Genomic DNA, 18,434 nt, shown 5'->3' with positions numbered 1-18,434 from the left:
TAAGTTAACATCGATGTTATATATATATAGCCATTGAATACTATTGAGTGCTTGAAGGTGTTTCAAAGACAATGAGTGAGAGATAAAAATAAATTATCCTTTGTGTTCGTCCAAGGGGTTGTCGTCTTCGTGAAAAAGGAGGGCGAGTCAGGATATGACCGTACACAACTTGGCCACTTTATGACGTAAGGTATGAAATAAAGACGTAAGGAATTTTACTATGAGCCCCATACTACGAAGGTCCCGCTGATTTTAATGTTTCTTCTAATGTTCAGCTTCCGCATAACCTATATTTTTACACAATAGAGTTCAAAAATGAGGGTTTTCTCATGTTCATCTTCTACTTAGTGGTTTAAATTTTATCATTGATTATACACCAATACTGTAGAAATGTATAGTCAATGATTTTATCTTGATATTTTTTTTTAATGGTGGTCTATAAATTTTACCCCCAAGAATTCACGGTCAGTTGTACATATTATAGGTTACCGGTATACATAAAAACATTGAACGAATAGTGTTTTTGGGCCTTTGGGGACATCAGAATGAAAAATTATGTCGGTCCCGGGTCTAATTCCTACGGTGCCGTGCCACCTACAGTAGTAGCTACTTCCCTATAGAGAGGGTAAATTCACTAAAAAATATTGTTTAATTTTTTGGATTGTTAAGCCATTTAAGTCGGTTATGTTATAATAATGGTGTTATACTGGTATTAAACTCTTAAAAGGGGTTAAATGTAAGTTACTGTTATCGGACAAAAAAATATAAAAACCATATCCAGCTAATCATACAAGAGTAACTGAAAAATCTTTAATGGTGTATGTATAATAAATGACTGAATAAAAGCCAGTACAACTAAATGTGGTCAATTGTAAAATACTGTAGCTGTAGCAACTGCAGATTAGAAAGTAAATCCAAACGTTTTAAAATATGACTTTTGCAACCTAACTGTTATAGCTAGAAAGCTAATGTATTTCCCTTCTCCAATAACAAACATTTAAATGTATACGAGCATTTATGTTGAAAATTTCCACAATAAATTTCAGCAACAACAAACTCATGATATTTAACAGCTGTTCGCCAGCATTGTTGGGACGCGTTAGTCACTGGGATCGCGGAACGTCGCTACAATGGGATCGTGGAACAACGCGTCTAAAACTACAACCATACACTATAGAGTAAACCATTACATATTCTATAATCTGTGCTACAACGCTCAAGACTCTAGTTTAACAATGTAGTTTATAGTTTTTTGCTGTTAAATACTCTAGGTTAAAACACTCGTATTCATCCCATTTCACAGTAATACACTCTCAATGTTATTAATCCGAATGTATATAATGCATAAACACAATCATTTCTTATAATATAGCATAATTAAGTTTAACATTTCTTAAATCATAGTACGAGCACAGTATTACGATATTCACAATTCAATAACGATATTCACAAAATTAGGAACTGAGCTAAATATTACATTGAATTTAGTAACTATATTACTTTTAATTTAGTAACTATTAGTGAAAATAGTACTACTTATGACTGTTGATTACTTCCGTAACTGCATTGTAACGAAAATATATTTTTTGTGTCGAGCTATTTACCTATTTTCATGTTATATTAATTTAAATAGTATACATAATACATACATAGGCTACATAATTAATATTCCATAAATAAAACAATAAATAATATTATAATACATTGTATTGTAGCGCATTAAAACGTTGGCTTATAAACTAACCAAAACCTATTTCATTGTCAGCTGATCAGCTGATCAGCAAGTCCTCTACTCGCATGACGTGCTCGTTTCTTATTGGTCCATTGTTGTCTTGTAACTGTCGTTGAACTGTAAGATGTATTTCATGTTACTACGCGTAGTATTCGTAGTGACCTTGTAGTGAATGTCAGTATCTGTATCGCGTAGTGTTCGTTAGTGTGTATTAGTAGACATTTAGTTAAAAGTGTTAGTGTCAAGTGACTCATTCAGTGATAATATTTATGCAGATTTTCCTGCGACGACATGCATCTTTGTTCTGGAGATTCATTGCAGTATTAATTCTGGTATGTATTTTCAATTATTCAGCATTATTAAACAAGCTTAAATTTTCTGAAAAATTAAACCAAAGTTGATTACACAATGGTCTACTTTTTATTTTATGATAATATCCTAGTCTAGCGTACATTAGAATGATTAAATAATGGCTCTATCATTCATATGGCTTATTTTGTTTTAGAAAATGATTACTTAGGTTTTCGCTGAATCAGTGCTTTATTTAGGCCTACTAAAACTGAATGAAGTGTTGATAAACGGTACTTCCAATGATAAAATTGATATTCTTGCTAAGTTCACAAACTTTTGCAAATACTGTACATATTTTCAACCTTTTGGTAAAATATTAACATAGTTATTTTTATTTGACCTTCATAGTCATAATCGTAAGAAAATATACCTTGTAAAATTTTAGTTTCATTTAATTTAGGGATAATTAGCTTACATTTTGACCCTATTTATCATTTCTAACGTGATAGGTCTGTATTACCATTGATTGCTGCCGTTAGGATGTAAATAAATAAATAATTAATCTTAGCCTAACAATAATAATACAGATTTTGAAGGACAGTGTATTTAAATTGTGACTAAGCCTTGAGAGTTGAGTTAATCAATTTCCAATTACGATGGAGTTTAGAATTGAATATAGCATAGCCCAAACAGGGGCCACATTTATTTATAGAAAGATAATTACTAACAAGCTTATTTAAGAGCTTTTTTTTAACTGTGATTTAGCCTGAAAGAAAATAGACCTAGTATATATTTTTTATGTTATTAGGCCTATTGATAAAAATACATCAACAACCAAATAAAGCCACAAAAATGAAGATACTTCGTTGGTATATTCTTAACAAAATACAAAATATGATATCTTATCTCCTATGTTTACGTAAGCTCTGTTCAATATTTTTTGTAAAAAAAACGTGAATTATTAAGCTTTAAGAAACTCTAAATTAATTCTCGTTTTTTATATTTGCTTTTCAAGTAATATTTACATTTCTATGAATTGTCATTGGCAATAAAATATTAAGAAGGAATTTCGAGCAGGCTTTTTTAACTCCAATTTCATTGGAGAGTGTTCCTTTTAAGTGTTTTAATTTCGATAGTTTAATACAACATAAAACCACTATTGAAGATACCTCCTGTATAAAAAATGCTATGGTCAAAGTATATGTTGATGTACCTTAGATAAGCTTTTAAAGCTGATTTAAACACATAAATAGTAAAAACAACTTTGTTTTCAGGTTAGTGGTTGCAGTCGTACCAAAGGTAAGAATTTATATCTCTGAGTGTTTAAGGTGTTAAATAATTTCTTGTATCCAGGCTTCGGGTAGGTTTACTATACGAATACGTTCTACCGTTTCGAAGTACCTTATAGAAACATACATCGAATTATTTGGTACTATTTCAATCGTGTGAAGGGAAGAAGTGTTAGTAAGTTGGTGCTGTTGGCCAGTTAACTAAAATATCAACAGAAAGAAGACTATCAAGAAACGCAATTTTATATATTTTCCAACAACAAGCCGGATGATTTAAATATCGATATGTTGTTTGAATCGAAGCTGACAGTTTTTAGTCTACGAAATTAACATTTCTTGTGCCTACGTAATTGTAAGCAACATTATATTCTCTTTGTTACACGAATCTTGGCAATTGTATACATTATTTCATTGTTTGTGTCTTATGTCTTGCTAATAAAAAACCAATATGATGTGAACATCTTCATCAAGCTGCATAGAGATTAATTTACCACAAGCAATTGATTAAAATTAAATAATCCTTCTATCGTACAGATTTATTAGAGGGTAAATAAAAATAGTACGCGCAAGTGACCAATTTGGAATCGTTATTTTAAAATCAAGGCAGTAAAAATGTACAATTCGTGTAAAAAAACAAAATTAATTTTGAAATAGAATGCCTATTTAGCTATTAACTTTTAGAAGTTTTGGTTTTAACTTACTTTTTTTGTAGTAAAGTGAAATAAAAACGATATTTTTCACATGAATACGTATTAGAGGAGGTTATGCATGGGTCCATTGGTATATTGGTTTTGGGAAAAAAGTGTATATACAGGTTAATTATAGTGTAGGCCATACCATGATAAATAGCTAGGAGCTTTAAGTAACATAGCTGTAAAGATATAAAGGTTTCTTAAATAAGCATTGGAGAAAACCCGAAGCGAAATTCATATAAATGCCTTTGTTCACATCATATCGGTCAAATTTCAGCTGAAGCTAACCAAAGGTAGGAAGCATTTAATTTTGTTTGTCTTAGATTTACGTGTTTTAATTTAGCCTGGATACATGGAAAAATATCTGCCAACATTAATTCTATGAATTGGCTTTACTAAATAAAATTTCTTAGTACTTGGTAATGGTTAAAGAGCGACTTGAAATACAATTTAAATTAAAATATATTTTGTAAAGATATAACAATGTTATACTTTTGTTAACTTCGGAACAGTGAATAGTGTGAAAAGAGTTTGATAGCTGCAAAGCTTAGTTGATATTACATTAAGAAACCTACTGTGACTTCTGCATCGTTACTAAGAAAACAGGTGGGTTAGTTACACTGCTTTTTGTCTGGTTTAGTAGGTACAATAATTTTCATATGTTTAGGCTGGTATCTTGGCCTTAGTAATAAGGGTTATTCTATAAATTTTAATATTATTAATTTACTTTAAAATCTTTGAAAGGCTCCGTAATATTTTTAAAATAGTTTACTTTTAGTTTGTCAGGATATTAACTCAGTTTACTAACGTACTAAGGTGCATAACACTATTTTAAAACTGGGCCTTCAATATATATTGTAGTCAAATAAATATTATTTACAGGTGTGCCTATAGAGATTAAACTAATTGCTTTCGTTTGAATATTGTATTAAGGATTAATGCATTTTCGAGGATATACATTATTTTGATCAGACTCTCTCTTGTTGGAAATACCCCTACAGTTAGTAGGTATAACTAATCTCTATGGCTACACCTTCATAGGCAGTATAGGTTAGTCAAGTTAGGTTAAGTATTAGAGGTGGCCTGTATCAGGTGGGTAGGGGATAATCTATTACGTTTTCCACTTATGTTAACATTTCTTAACGATGATTGTTCTGGAAAGTCTCTCAATACAAGGTTCTTATTTTACTATAACAACACAAAATGTTTACTTCCGGAGTCATTTTTTATCTTTGGGAGTAGTACTAGAATACCTTTTGGGAAGCAGTAGAATTATCATACCATGCATGTGCTTTTTATTTGTAAATATAAATTACTCTTATCTATTGGAAGAGTGTTATGTAATATCCCTAAAAAGTTAGGAAGTCTTTGGAAAGTACTATGTCTAGCACCACCTTCCACAACGGGTATCGTGCTTTGTGACTTTTTTAAATTTATAAACTGAAATAAGAAGGGTTAAATATTGTAGAAATGATTCCGCCCACCTCTACCATATTTTTCCCGTGTGGAGTTGCTAGTCTCCTATCGGGCGCCTCCCCAGGTGGCGGATAGGGGAAGGCTCGTCAGACATGGCGGGTACTGGGAATGGACCCCCAGGGTGGACCAAAACTAGCACAGTGTAGATCGTGTCAATTACATTGGCCAGTGGGATGCGTGTGTGCGAAATAGCACTTCTTCCATCGTTACTTCTGTTATTTTGATCGGCCATCTCATCAACTAATTACCTATAAATGAATGTGCACAAGCGTATAGTGTGATTCTCAATGTTGTTGGGAACCTTTCCATAATTCAACCCACACACGCCATCCTAATTGACACGATCTATACAATTTTGTTTCAATTTTAAACTCATGGTACCAAACATAACAGGAATAATTTTTACTTTATTCCCCTAAACCATAAAGAAAGTATTGTTTTCGTCAACATTTTCAGGTTTGAGCTTTGAGTGGATATATCCGTTTTGGGCCCCCCTGTGTGTGTGTGTGTGTGTGTGTGTGTGTGTGTCTGGATATGTACAAAGCTACAGACCACACTTGTAGTCCGATTTTGATGAAATTTAGTATGTAAGTACTAATCCATGGTATCTCCAGGAGATTTTTTAATTTTCTTTAGAAATTTTGATTTTTAATGTTGATTATCCAATAAAAACCCATAAAATTACGGAAAAATCGAATTTTCTCAAAAGTGGCCCGAAAGATTTCGATAAAAATTTAGTATGTTGTAGCTCTTTAAATTCTGAACAAAATAGTACAACTCCCATTTCTGTAAAAATTACGGTTCATAAGTTATTGTAAATTATGTTATTTCCCCATTAAAAATCACCATAAAATAAGAGAAAATCGTATTTTTGAAAAAAAAAACTGGTTTAGATTGATATTTGTATGTCATAATTTTTATAATTATAATTCCAAACAACATTGTGCAACCCCCCATTGCTGTAAAAATTATGGTTCAAAAGTTATTGTAAATTATTTTATTTTCCCATTAAAAATCACCATAAAATAAGAGAAAAACGTATTTTGAAAATAAAACCGTTATGGTCCTTAATTCTAAGCAAAATAGTGCATCCCTTCATTCCTGTTCAAATTACTGTTCAAAAGAAAATGAAACTTTTGTGATTTTACCTATTAAATATCAGAGTTACTCTCATCGCTTACCCATGATAAAGGTTGAAGGCAAGCTAATGGGAGAAAGTATGTGTCAGATTGCTGATACCGTTTATTTCATTTTGATGTCTCCAGAGGCCAAAAACACCATTCGTTCGTTAAACCTAATGTTATTTAAAAGGATTTAATTGACAATTAACTCCGATAGAAATTCGCTTAGTCGGCAGGTTTGCTGTGGTAGGGGTATCTTCTTTTAAAACCGTCTTGTAAAGCATTACAAAACAAATAGTTTGTTATATTAAAATAGTTTTGTACGCAAGGAGAAAAAACTACAAATTAAAAAATTCTAATATTATTCTTAGGGAGAATAAGTAAACTGCAGTAGTTTGCTAGTTCATAGATGCATTTCGACCAAATTTGACTATCGTAACATGTTAACGCATATTGTAATCAATACATGATTGGCTACTATTGCCCCTACAGGATTGGCTATATTTTTAGAGCTTTAACACTTTATGATACGTCCTGTATTAGGTTTGCTTCAAAATGCGATTTCCGTTTACGATTTTGTTTCGCTTTTAGGCTACGTAAACTAAATCCTAAATTTTTCTCCATCAATCATTCGGTATTTTTATTACTAGATATAAATAAAAAACAAATAGCTAACTTACACAGTAGAAACACAATAATATTAAAATATATTTTTTGAAATTGAGGTATACGCCTGAATAAAATACTCCTAACAAACACCTATTTGTTTGGTCACTTTAAGCAACATTTTGAGATTAAGACGTTAACCCTCATGATTTTAGGATTTTATATTGTTTGTATTAAATATACTGTATCTGTTTAAATGCATACATATGTGTTTGGCAAGGCGTTGGCTCAGTCATTGTCCGCAGAACGAATAAGTGAATACCGTTTCTGATAGTGTTCGTGAATACTTATCCTGTGAAGCAATGAGTATTTGAAAGGTCCGATTGTTTCACATTTAGATTAGACTAAACATTGGTATGGTGTTCAATTATACATGATTTACTATGTGACAAGATGAAAATATGAATTAGTCATAGGAACTAATGGTTAATGCGTATCCATTAGAACTATTTTCTTTGGCAATATCGGTGGACGCAGATAACAAATAAAATCTTATAGCTTGTGTCCTAAATCCAGCAGACCTGTTTTGCCATACGCAAAATAACCACTTTATTCCCTAATGGTGTGTTTTAATTAAACCAAAACTTTTTCTTAAGTATTGCAACAAACATTAGCAGCTTTTAATTGGATCTTTTAAGGTCTTGTAGGTTATACACAACATCCGTGAAAGAAGAAAAGTCACTAAGTGAATTTAACAGAATATTCATAAATAATGAAAACCATCCTAAGTGCATTTTCTGGTTGTTCTGGTTGTCAGTTTGATGCGGAACTACGGGACAATCTCTAGCTGTTGGAGTTAGGCCAAAGTTTGGACAATGAAACAGAATATAATGTCTGTACAAGTCTATTATAGCTTTATGTTCAACATTACTTTTGTTTGAAATAAAAATTAACATATACTAACTTGTGTCCATATTATAAAGAGTCGATAAAGGTAAAAACAATTAATTTCTACTACTGAAAATAGCGATTTTATTTATACCCCATATAACCCCGTTTCCAATGTATGCGTAAGAATATTTTTATGAGTAAAATGGCGAACCTATCATCTTAGAGAAAGAGATAATGAAAGGATACAATTATTTATCTAGGGTTAAAAACTTGGTAAAATTTAATTGCACATCTTTTTGTCAGTTTTATGCAGCGTGATTTAATCTCACCGCCATATTAAATTATTGTAGTTAACAATATTTGATGCAAATATATTTTGAAAAGTTTATAAATATAAAATAAATAACATGATTTAGTAATTGCGAAGGCGTTTAGAATACGAAAATGTAATATGATCTGAGTGTAGAACATAAGTTCTACTTATTGCCAGCGCTAGAGGTTGGAGGCAAATTGGATACAACAAATCTCCTGGAACGGTCGTAAGAATGTTGGTTTGGACTATTTGGGTGAAATTGAATACAGGACCCCACCAACACTCTCATTGTAGAGGGTTGATTCCATACTATTTATTTCTTTGTTTTTCAAGATTTTTGAATATATTTAAAAATATTACACTACTCTTGCAAAGCCAGTGACGAAAAAACTATTTTCCGAAAGAAAATTTCATTTGAAAATTTACTGCTACAGTACTGTATGCTTCTAAAATGTTCAAAGTTGTTATTCTTATTCAAGTGTTTCTCTGTGTGTATGTGTTCCAACGTTCCGAGAGAGGATGAATGGATCATCTGAAAGAAGTTTATCTTGTTTTGATTCAGATCTAATCCTTTACACTGTTTCCATATTTTCAGTTTAAAATGTAGGTGTTTCCTTACAGTACGTGTACCAACGTTTCGAGAGAGGATGAATGGATCATCTGAAAGAAGTATATCTTGTTTTGATTCAGCTCTAATCCTTTACACTGTTTCCATATTTTCAGTTCAAAATGTCGGTGTTTCCTTACAGTCTTGAAATGATTCACCGTATAGCCACAAATCAAATATCGGAAGAAAATATTGAATATTTTTGCACACTTTTATGATATACCATTGGGCTCTTTGGAGAAATTTATTTTCCAACCTTATTTGGAGGATTTTAAAAACATGCAGCAAACATTAAAGCTTTGTAGTAGTTATAGAGGAAATTCCAAAACTGTAAATTTTTAATTTTTATATTATTCTTTTGAAGAGCAAGTAAACTGTTGTACTTCGCTTTTTTACCAATATATTTTGATCAAATTTCGGCTAACTTCTTTATTTTATAAATGACACACGTTATGTTATTCCCAACAGCAGCAAACATGTACTCGTTAAACATAATGCTAATTAATTGAGGAATATATATCTAGAGTGAAAATGCAAACAGGCCTATGGAAATCTACTTAGCTTGCAGGTGTGCTGCAGCGGGGAATGTTTATAATGGAACAGTTTATTAAAAATCTGAGATAATTAAACGATAAAGTTTTCACAACCACTGTGGTGATCCACTATCATATTACTTTGACCATATAATTCCCCAGTTGATGTAAAGTAACGCCCTGACCCTCTTATCACTGCCTCATGTATCCGCTACGTTATCTCGGACAAGCCAAGTAATAAATCTCACTTGATTTAGCGAAACTCCACACTGGAAACTCAACTTACAAGCGTTGGAATCTAGGTTTTCCTGATATAGGCGAAGTTTCAAATTATACAGTTTGTGACTTGTAAAGGAGTTTCAAAGAATATTTTTTCCATGATGCCGTTTTCTATTAATAGTTTGATCAACAAACCCATTATGGAGAAGTAAAAGATGTTTGTATTTCAAAGACAAAATAGAAAAATGGGTTCCTCGTGCAAATAATAAACTTTAACCTATCTATCCACATGAATTAAAATAATTTTCTAAATCATATACGCCTATACATAAAAAATAACAATAATGCATTTAAATTATACAACATTGACATTGTACAAGGTTTAAAATCAAGCACTTTCACATTCAAAATAATTGATATTAAAAACTCAAACAAGTGGGTCAATTTTATGGTGAAGAAATACATTATTAAAATGATTGTGATGGGCATCACTCTCCTACAGCTAAAGGGTGTCCCAGTAAGAACGCCGGATTTCAAGAGCGTCTTATCCTTATATGTATTTCGATAGGAATTCCCAAATTATCAGCTATGTTATCAGTATTAGGTCCCATTTTTTGTCATGAATCGCTACACGACGGATCAACGCTTGATCATAGTTAAAGTGCACTACAAATACGGGAAACGGTTTGCTGAAACGGTGCGGAAGATGCGCGTTATTTTCGGCCGGGACAATGCACCAAATGAGTCATCTGTCCGAAGATTAACTTCTAAGTTCGAAAAAATTTGCTCAGTTTTTGGACATTAAAAGACCATTGCGCAGTCGGGCAGTTCGCTCCCTTGAAAATATTGAGGTTGTACATGATAGTGTAGAAGACAACGCAAGAACATCGATTCGTCGGCGTAGTCAGCAGTTAGGCCTAACTCGGAGCACAGTACAAAGAATTTTGGTAAAAGACCTTCACATGTTCCCTTACAAAATTCAACTCGCACAAGAGATCAAGCCAAGAGATCCCGTAAAACGGCTTGATTTTGTAAACTGGGTGGTTGGCAATCAATAAGAAAATGACAAAAACTTTGCTGTTCAGCGATGAAGCATACATCGCTGCATAGCCATCTAAGCAAGATCGCGCGATTTAACACCGTGTGACTACTTTCTTTGGGGATATTTAAAGTCACTTGTTTTCGCCAATAATCCTCAAACAATCCAAGACCTGAAGGAGGAAATTGATCTTGTCATTCAACAGGAAGTGTGTGAAAAAGTGATGGAAAACTTTGTCAAGAGATGACGGGCTTGTCAGCAGGCAGCAGGTGGACACTTACGAGACATAATATTCTACTAATCGGAGATACTATGCTTTAAGATTCATGTTTCATATTGTAAATTTAGCGTGAAAATATATGGTTCATTAACATTTCATATCCGGCGTTCTTATTGGGACACCCTTTAGAATAGTAGTCTAAAGATAAAAATATTTCATTATTTTCATGTTCTCTTTTAAAATCTATTTCTACTTCACACAAAGCTAAATCATAATCAATACAAAACTAATTAATTATAAAACGTAACTTCTGATGCAGTGGCATGTGTACTACAACATAACATAATTCCACATGAAGATTAAAGAATTACTATTTAAAAATATATCTGACATACAGTGAACGTTGAAAATCAAGGCTATAAACAAATTGAGAAAGATACTTGTTTTTGTGCTTAACTGAAGTGGCGTTGAAGAACCCAAGTTTTATCGCTCACATAAATCAAGGGATTCCGTGTAAGCCCTTTATGAGCCTCTCTTTCCCCCAAAGTCAAAAGATTTTTCATAATAGGAAAATACTTATCGTATTTTCATACTTAAAAAATCCTTATAACTCTGGTAGCTAAAACAATATGGAAGATGCATGCTGTTATCATATTTTTTTCATTCTTTACATTATCATGATATGTAAAGTTAATGATGAACTTTTATGGGAGTGTTGGAGAAAATATGCATGCAGCTAAGGCTAACTAATTTTATATCTAGCTTTTAAACCTATTTTTTAATATTTTTTTCTTTTGTGCCTAAAATATGCACGATAAAATAAGGTTCATATTTGTATAGCCATTTAAATTCCTCCCTACAATAAATATTGATTTCAATGAACTTTATATATGTTTGTCAAAATACAACGCTCAGTCTGTGTTCGGAGATATCAATATCAGAGGCTCTTACCTCCTCTCGTCTCCAACAAACATTGATTGATTTCCATTGAAGCATATATTTGCCATGGATGTAGCGATAGTTATTTCACCCGGAATGTATGTTTGAAATTGAACCTTGGGATACTTTGATTTATACTGAAATCAACTGAAATTGTAATACACGAGTTTGACGTTTTATATTGATTATTATCACATATGATATTGAGGGTAACTTTTAGTAAACTTAATACCTAAGTTATTCTAATTTAAGTTACATATACTTAAAAGTTGTGTAAGTATAAAATAAATAGTCTTCGATATTAAGTATATACTATTTATTGACAGTTTATATCTATATGCCTTTTAGGGTACATTAAAGTGTATCTTTTTCAACATCATATTTCGAATTTTTCCGATTACTACATGATACCATGGGAGGGAGCGGGTCTAGAGGTAGAGCGCGAGGCTTCGATGCACGAGGGGTCGGGTTCAAATCTTTTCAATCACCAATGGATTTTATCTATGTGATAATGCCGCAAGCCTCTAGGACTTTTTTTGCCCTAAGACGCTAGGCACGAGCCCGGAATTGTTTTTCACATTACTTCAGGCTAGACCTTGCGGCATTATAACTTAGATAAAATCCATTGGTGACTTGGCGGGATTTGAACCCTGGAACTCAGGGACTGAAATCCCGCGCCCTAACCACTAGACCAGCTCGCTCCCCAACCCTCTAGGACTGGCCTAAAGTATTCCATAGGTTCTTAGTTTCGGGCTAACTAGCGCTCTAGGATGTAAAGGCGTAAAACACTCCACAATAATAAGCTAGAAACTACACGGGGTTATGATTTTTTTATCATCCGGATGAAATTGAGTCCAGATTTGAGATAAATCCGCTCAGCATTTTCCTCGGGTGAATATTTCACTTTTGGACAAAATATTGGAATTCGTTTGCTGATTGCCCGAAAACAGACGGGTAAGATATTGTGTGTATAATAAATATCTTTAAATTGAACATTTATCAGGCCAAAATTTTCATTTGAGTTTTCATTAAATTATGAAGTTCACCACTACATTGGAAAATCAACAGACATGTATACATCAGTGTCAATATGTAGTTTTTATAATAATAATGTTATTATTTATAATAACTACGTATTGATAATAATTATCCATTGGTTTGCCTACGAAAAGAATCACAATAGTTATTTGTGTAACTAGTTTGCACTCGTGTTACACATTATACACATTTTTCCTACAGTCACTATAAAACTTATAAATAATTAGTCTTTCAAACACGTTTCTAGGTTAGGTTAAACCATACACAAAAAGAATTAAGTATAGACTGTCAGCCATGCATTGGTTACCATAGGCCGCGTAAGCCGTAACTACATGGCGCTCCCAGCGGTGTGCGTCTGAACCTATGGTAACCACAGCACCTGGGGCCCATTTCATTATTAACTACACCATTAGATTTGCATTGGGCGATCAGCTGATTTACTAATAATATTAGTTTGTACTTTATTATGAAATGGGCCCCTGATGGTATATATTTAATTCTTTTTGTCTATGGTTAAACCCAAGCGTTGAACGGAATGGGAAACACTGCACTAGCTGATTGTAGTCGTAGTATCTTTAGGAGTTACCACGATTATTAGAAAAATACCGGTATGGATCATAAACATCAACAAATGACGTTTTTGGCCCGAAGAGTCTGCGTATTATAAACAGAATAAACACGTAATTGTGTAACTTTCTTACTTACGCGACAAGAAGAAAACTTCTTTCTTGATTTTTCAGGAAACAGGTTCAATGAAACATGTTTCGCAGTTTCTGCTACATATTTCTTCTGGTGTACACAATATATATTCACAATCACTGAGTTCATTATTCTCAAACATGTTAGGCCCACTTATAATTATTCTTTCAAATAGTTATAGGTTCTAACTTATGTTCTAGGTTGTGTTCAAACCAATCGTTGAAAGAAAATAGAACATAAACTGTAAACACGAAATGACAGGTTAAATCTTAGTTACGATAGTCAATTGGCTGATCATAGTATTATTATCTTTAAGTGTTGCCAACCTATTTACAAGCGTACACGGATTACGTGCATAATAAAACCATGCTGTTTTGGGCTGTTTGGTTGGAATCCTCATGTGCGCCAAAGTAGGAAACTACAGGAAAAAACTCTTTACGCAACTCTGGAAATAAAATGTTCTATTTATAGTCACACTGTCTCTTCCTCTCCATTTTATTGTGGAAATATTCATTAACAGCCAAGAAAAAATCGTCAGTTTTCTGAAACAAATGTGTCCGGAGATAAAATACTATTTAACCACCACTAGATTGATAACCCCATTGTTTTGTTCAACACCAAAAAAGGCGACTTTCCTTATTGAATACCTATCCATGTAAAATCCAAAACAATATTGAATTCAACTTAGAAGAGGAAAATTAATTGATATTGAGGCTACCTGTTTAAAATATTCCAAATCCGTAGTCAGTGATAGTGATATGGAAAATCTGGGGGCATTGTTTATATTCTTAGCTGAATACCACTATTCAGCACATTATTGTTAAGGTCCACATCTTAGTCGTTGAGTTGTAGCACTCCTGAGATAGCTGATTACAAGCGAGAGCATCTTGGTAACTAGAGACATGTCTATAGAGAAGACCCCTCCAACACTGAAGCTGACTCTGGCGTTGAACGTCGCTAGAGAGAACAGACTGACTGTCTCGATGATCACACCAGGAGAGTTACACGTGACCAGCTGATGGGCGAGGACAACTGTCTTGTTAGCTTCATGACAGCAAGCCTCACACGCGGCGCAATGAGACAACAGAGCTGTCAACTCTAGGACTATGAAGATGAGTCTTGGCCAGGTGAATCGCTCAGATCCAGCTGTGACGAGAAACGCGAGTCCTTCACTACAAAAGAAGAAACTGCGGACGAACTGGACGGAGAGCAAGTAAAGAGTGAAGTAGGAATTCATCTTTTGAACAACCTCGTGAAGTTCGATGTACAGTTGAAATGCGGTTGCCAACTGCGAAGCTGTTGTTTGAGAGCTAACAGCTCCTTCTGATGATTTCACTTCTACGATTCTTTCATTAACAGCTCTGTAGAGTCTTTGGAATGTTACCACGAATATCACGTGATATACTTGGAGTGCCAGAAAACAACCGTATGTGAAGCTAGATAGAACAAAGTAGAACAAAGTTTTACCAGTCAAAACGGCAACGGCTAGACCAAAGTATTGTGTGAGTACACAACAGAGAATTATCTTCTGTTGTCTCGACGTGTATGTCACGTTTAGACGATCCATCAGACGCCCTACATCTGCCCAGATTGTCTCACAATGGTCAAAGTATTTCCAGTTGTAGATCATGCTCACTACTGGAACACTATCAAAAGTAAAGACCGCTATAGTAGTCATCACTGTCTGAAATGTTAGTTTGTGTTTGCCATTTGCAAGAACACGAAAGTTATTGTGGTGTAATACTATCACGATTGCTAGGATTACGAAACAGACGAGTTTGCTACGGCGATGGATTCCACAACTGAACAATATCCATTCTAGGGGTTTGAATATCGTCATTGTATCATTTATTTTCTCCTACTGCTAAATAGGTTGCTGCAGAAACCGCTCAAGACATCGTAACCATGAAAAACATTCAGTATCATTAGTTTAAGTGTATAATATTGCTGTCCAATCAGAACAAGTGTTAATATGTAAAGTGTGACATGACCAAATTAGTTGAATGTTTTTCCACTCTACATGTTGGTCGTATTCGCCACGTTTACCTACTTGAGAATTCGTTCAAACAATTTGTAAAATGTTTTTAATATCGATCCATTCTCCTTGTGTTGTTTCTACGTTACCTTTTCGAAGATTAGAATGCATGTTTAGGTCCACACTATAGTTCGTTCTTCGGTTTAAGAGAAGTTCCCCCGGTACTTTTTCTTGCTTAATTTATGTTGCAGCTGATCATTTTGATAAATCTCAGCTGTTGAACTAATGGCAGGACCAAAAAGTAGGGGGGAGGGGTATATGTCTTCCCTTTAATAACGTAATATAATGGATAATATTATATTACGTATTTATTATCAGAGCCATTATAAGATACATTGCTATTAGCGTGTACAGTAATACTCGACTTATTCAAATTGAAACTAAAGAAATTTTGGTTATATGAATAGGTTACAATAATTTTCAATGTTTTCACAGCCAATTCAATTTGAATAAAAAATATGCATATTTATGGATTGTTCTGGATTCACAGAAAATATTGTTTTCCAATCGTTCCTCCAACCCAGATAATCCTCCAGTTTGAAAATAGATTTACAGATTTATAAACCGTTATGGAAATAGTTTATTTGATTTTCAATTTCTACTTATGTTGCATGTTAAAAAGGTTGAAATGTAAGATATATAAGACAATCCGAGCATAAGAACCAAAGTAAAAGCTCTTATAACCCTTGATAAAGGATCGAATATTAACAAATGCTCCCACCTTTTAGTCTAAGCCCAGATGACATTTTTTAACACTTTATAAAGAAAACGACCTTCCTGTAAACTGTTGGAAAGTTATCAAATCAAAGCCTTGAATTATTACTAATTTTAAGTATTTTACAATAACAACTAATATGTATTAATTATCTTATACAGGTGATTGTTAAACAAGTGTTAAATTTTAAATTGAGATATCTTCGAACCATAACTTTTACGCAGATCTAAGGGAGGAGGGGTCATTGCGTCTAATACAAGTTCCAAGAAATATTCTTCAAGTCCTAGTTTGTGTGGTCAATTATTCATTTTCAATTAATAGTAAATACCTTTTTGTGCCATATTAAATAAATAGTTTTTAAAATTATTAAATGAAATGTACGTGTTATGATAAGAGGGTTTTGCTAACAGTTTCGGGTTTATTACGCAATTAAAATAGATTTAACAAAGTAAGAAAAAATGAACTCAATTAATTAACAAATAATAGTAAAATGTATATAATTTTACCATAGAATAAATTGATTTATATATAGGCTATTATTTGTATAACTACATTCGCTAATTTAAGGACAAACTAATAATCGTAATTATAATATCATTTAATCGACTCTAGTAGCAGCTTTTGACAGTGTTATTGAATCAGCGAGTTTATAAATTAACTGCGAAAGATTAATCGTCAATTTAATGTGATAGGCCTATTCACTCGTATTGTAATTGTACTGTGTAAGTGGTATTCACATCCGATTGATGAAACTGGAAATGTATTCATGACAAAATTGGACAAAAAACTTCAATAGGTATTCATTAACTTCTGATTTCAGTGCCAAACATAATTTGAACAGATTTTAATTTCCCCTCTTTGATTTTCAGTTTAAAACTCGTAGTGTAAATACCACAGGTGTTAATAACCGTAGGATTTGATAAACCATTTACCAACTTGACTGACCAGGTATTGAACTCCTGATTTAATCTATTTACTTTACTAATTTATTTTTATTTATTTATGTTAGACTGTTACGTTTTACACTATCCATACACATAAGGTGTGTCAATTGAATAAATTTACTTGAATTTTTGTATTTTAAAAACCATTAATAGACTTAAATTCTACAATAACTTAAAAATAACACTCTACAGAACACAACTCTTCTATGACATATAGTATGACAAAGCGGTGCTTGAGATAAGCACATAACATACGAACCAACTGTAAAACATGTTTATGCAAATCGTAGCCCAAACTTAATGGCAACACCATTCCGTTTCACTGCTGCTGGTGGTTATCTTTTTCACAGCTGTAAAACTTGATAACACGTTCTGTACTAGGTTTAAATTAAACTATTTCCGTTCCTTTATGATTTCACAAGCCTAATTAATCTACTTAATCTTGATGCCATATTATATTCTCTTCATTTAATGGTTAGGTACTCTATGCTTAAATGATTCGTACTTAAACTTAAACAGTATTCAAACTTCTGAACTGTGCATTGAAAAATACAAGTAAAATTTTCGTTTGTGCTTCGTATTTAACAAACTACATATAATGTATGCATTATGTATTTGGTAAAGAGGGGGCTTAGCTGCTGGTGCTTAAATGCAACGCACAAATTCAAGGAAGTGAGGTCGGGTGCTGGTGCCACTGTATCCAACCATTAATATTTTGCTAGTACAGTACTTTAGATCTATTTAGATACTATATAATATAGAAAAGTAGAACACACTACAGTGCAGTATAATATGGTATAGTATAATATAGTATAGTGTAGTATAGTGTAGTAAAGTATGGTAAAGTATAGTACAGTTAATTCTTGAACAAGGTTCATCCTTTGCTTTGCTTCATTCATTCCACCCCTGGGTCCGAAATGCAATATTAAGGAGGCAGCCAACTACTTTTAAAAGTATCATTATCCTACAGTAAAAATTTGCACTTAAATTTCTAAATTAGCCAAAAACCAACAATTTTGACAAGTTAAAATATTT

This window comes from Macrosteles quadrilineatus, unplaced genomic scaffold, assembly GCF_028750875.1.
Source record: "Macrosteles quadrilineatus isolate MER2022 unplaced genomic scaffold, UCM_ALF_1.0 Scaffold_6__1_contigs__length_79288215, whole genome shotgun sequence".
NCBI lineage: Eukaryota > Metazoa > Arthropoda > Insecta > Hemiptera > Cicadellidae > Macrosteles > Macrosteles quadrilineatus.
This window is presented reverse-complemented; position numbering follows the sequence as displayed.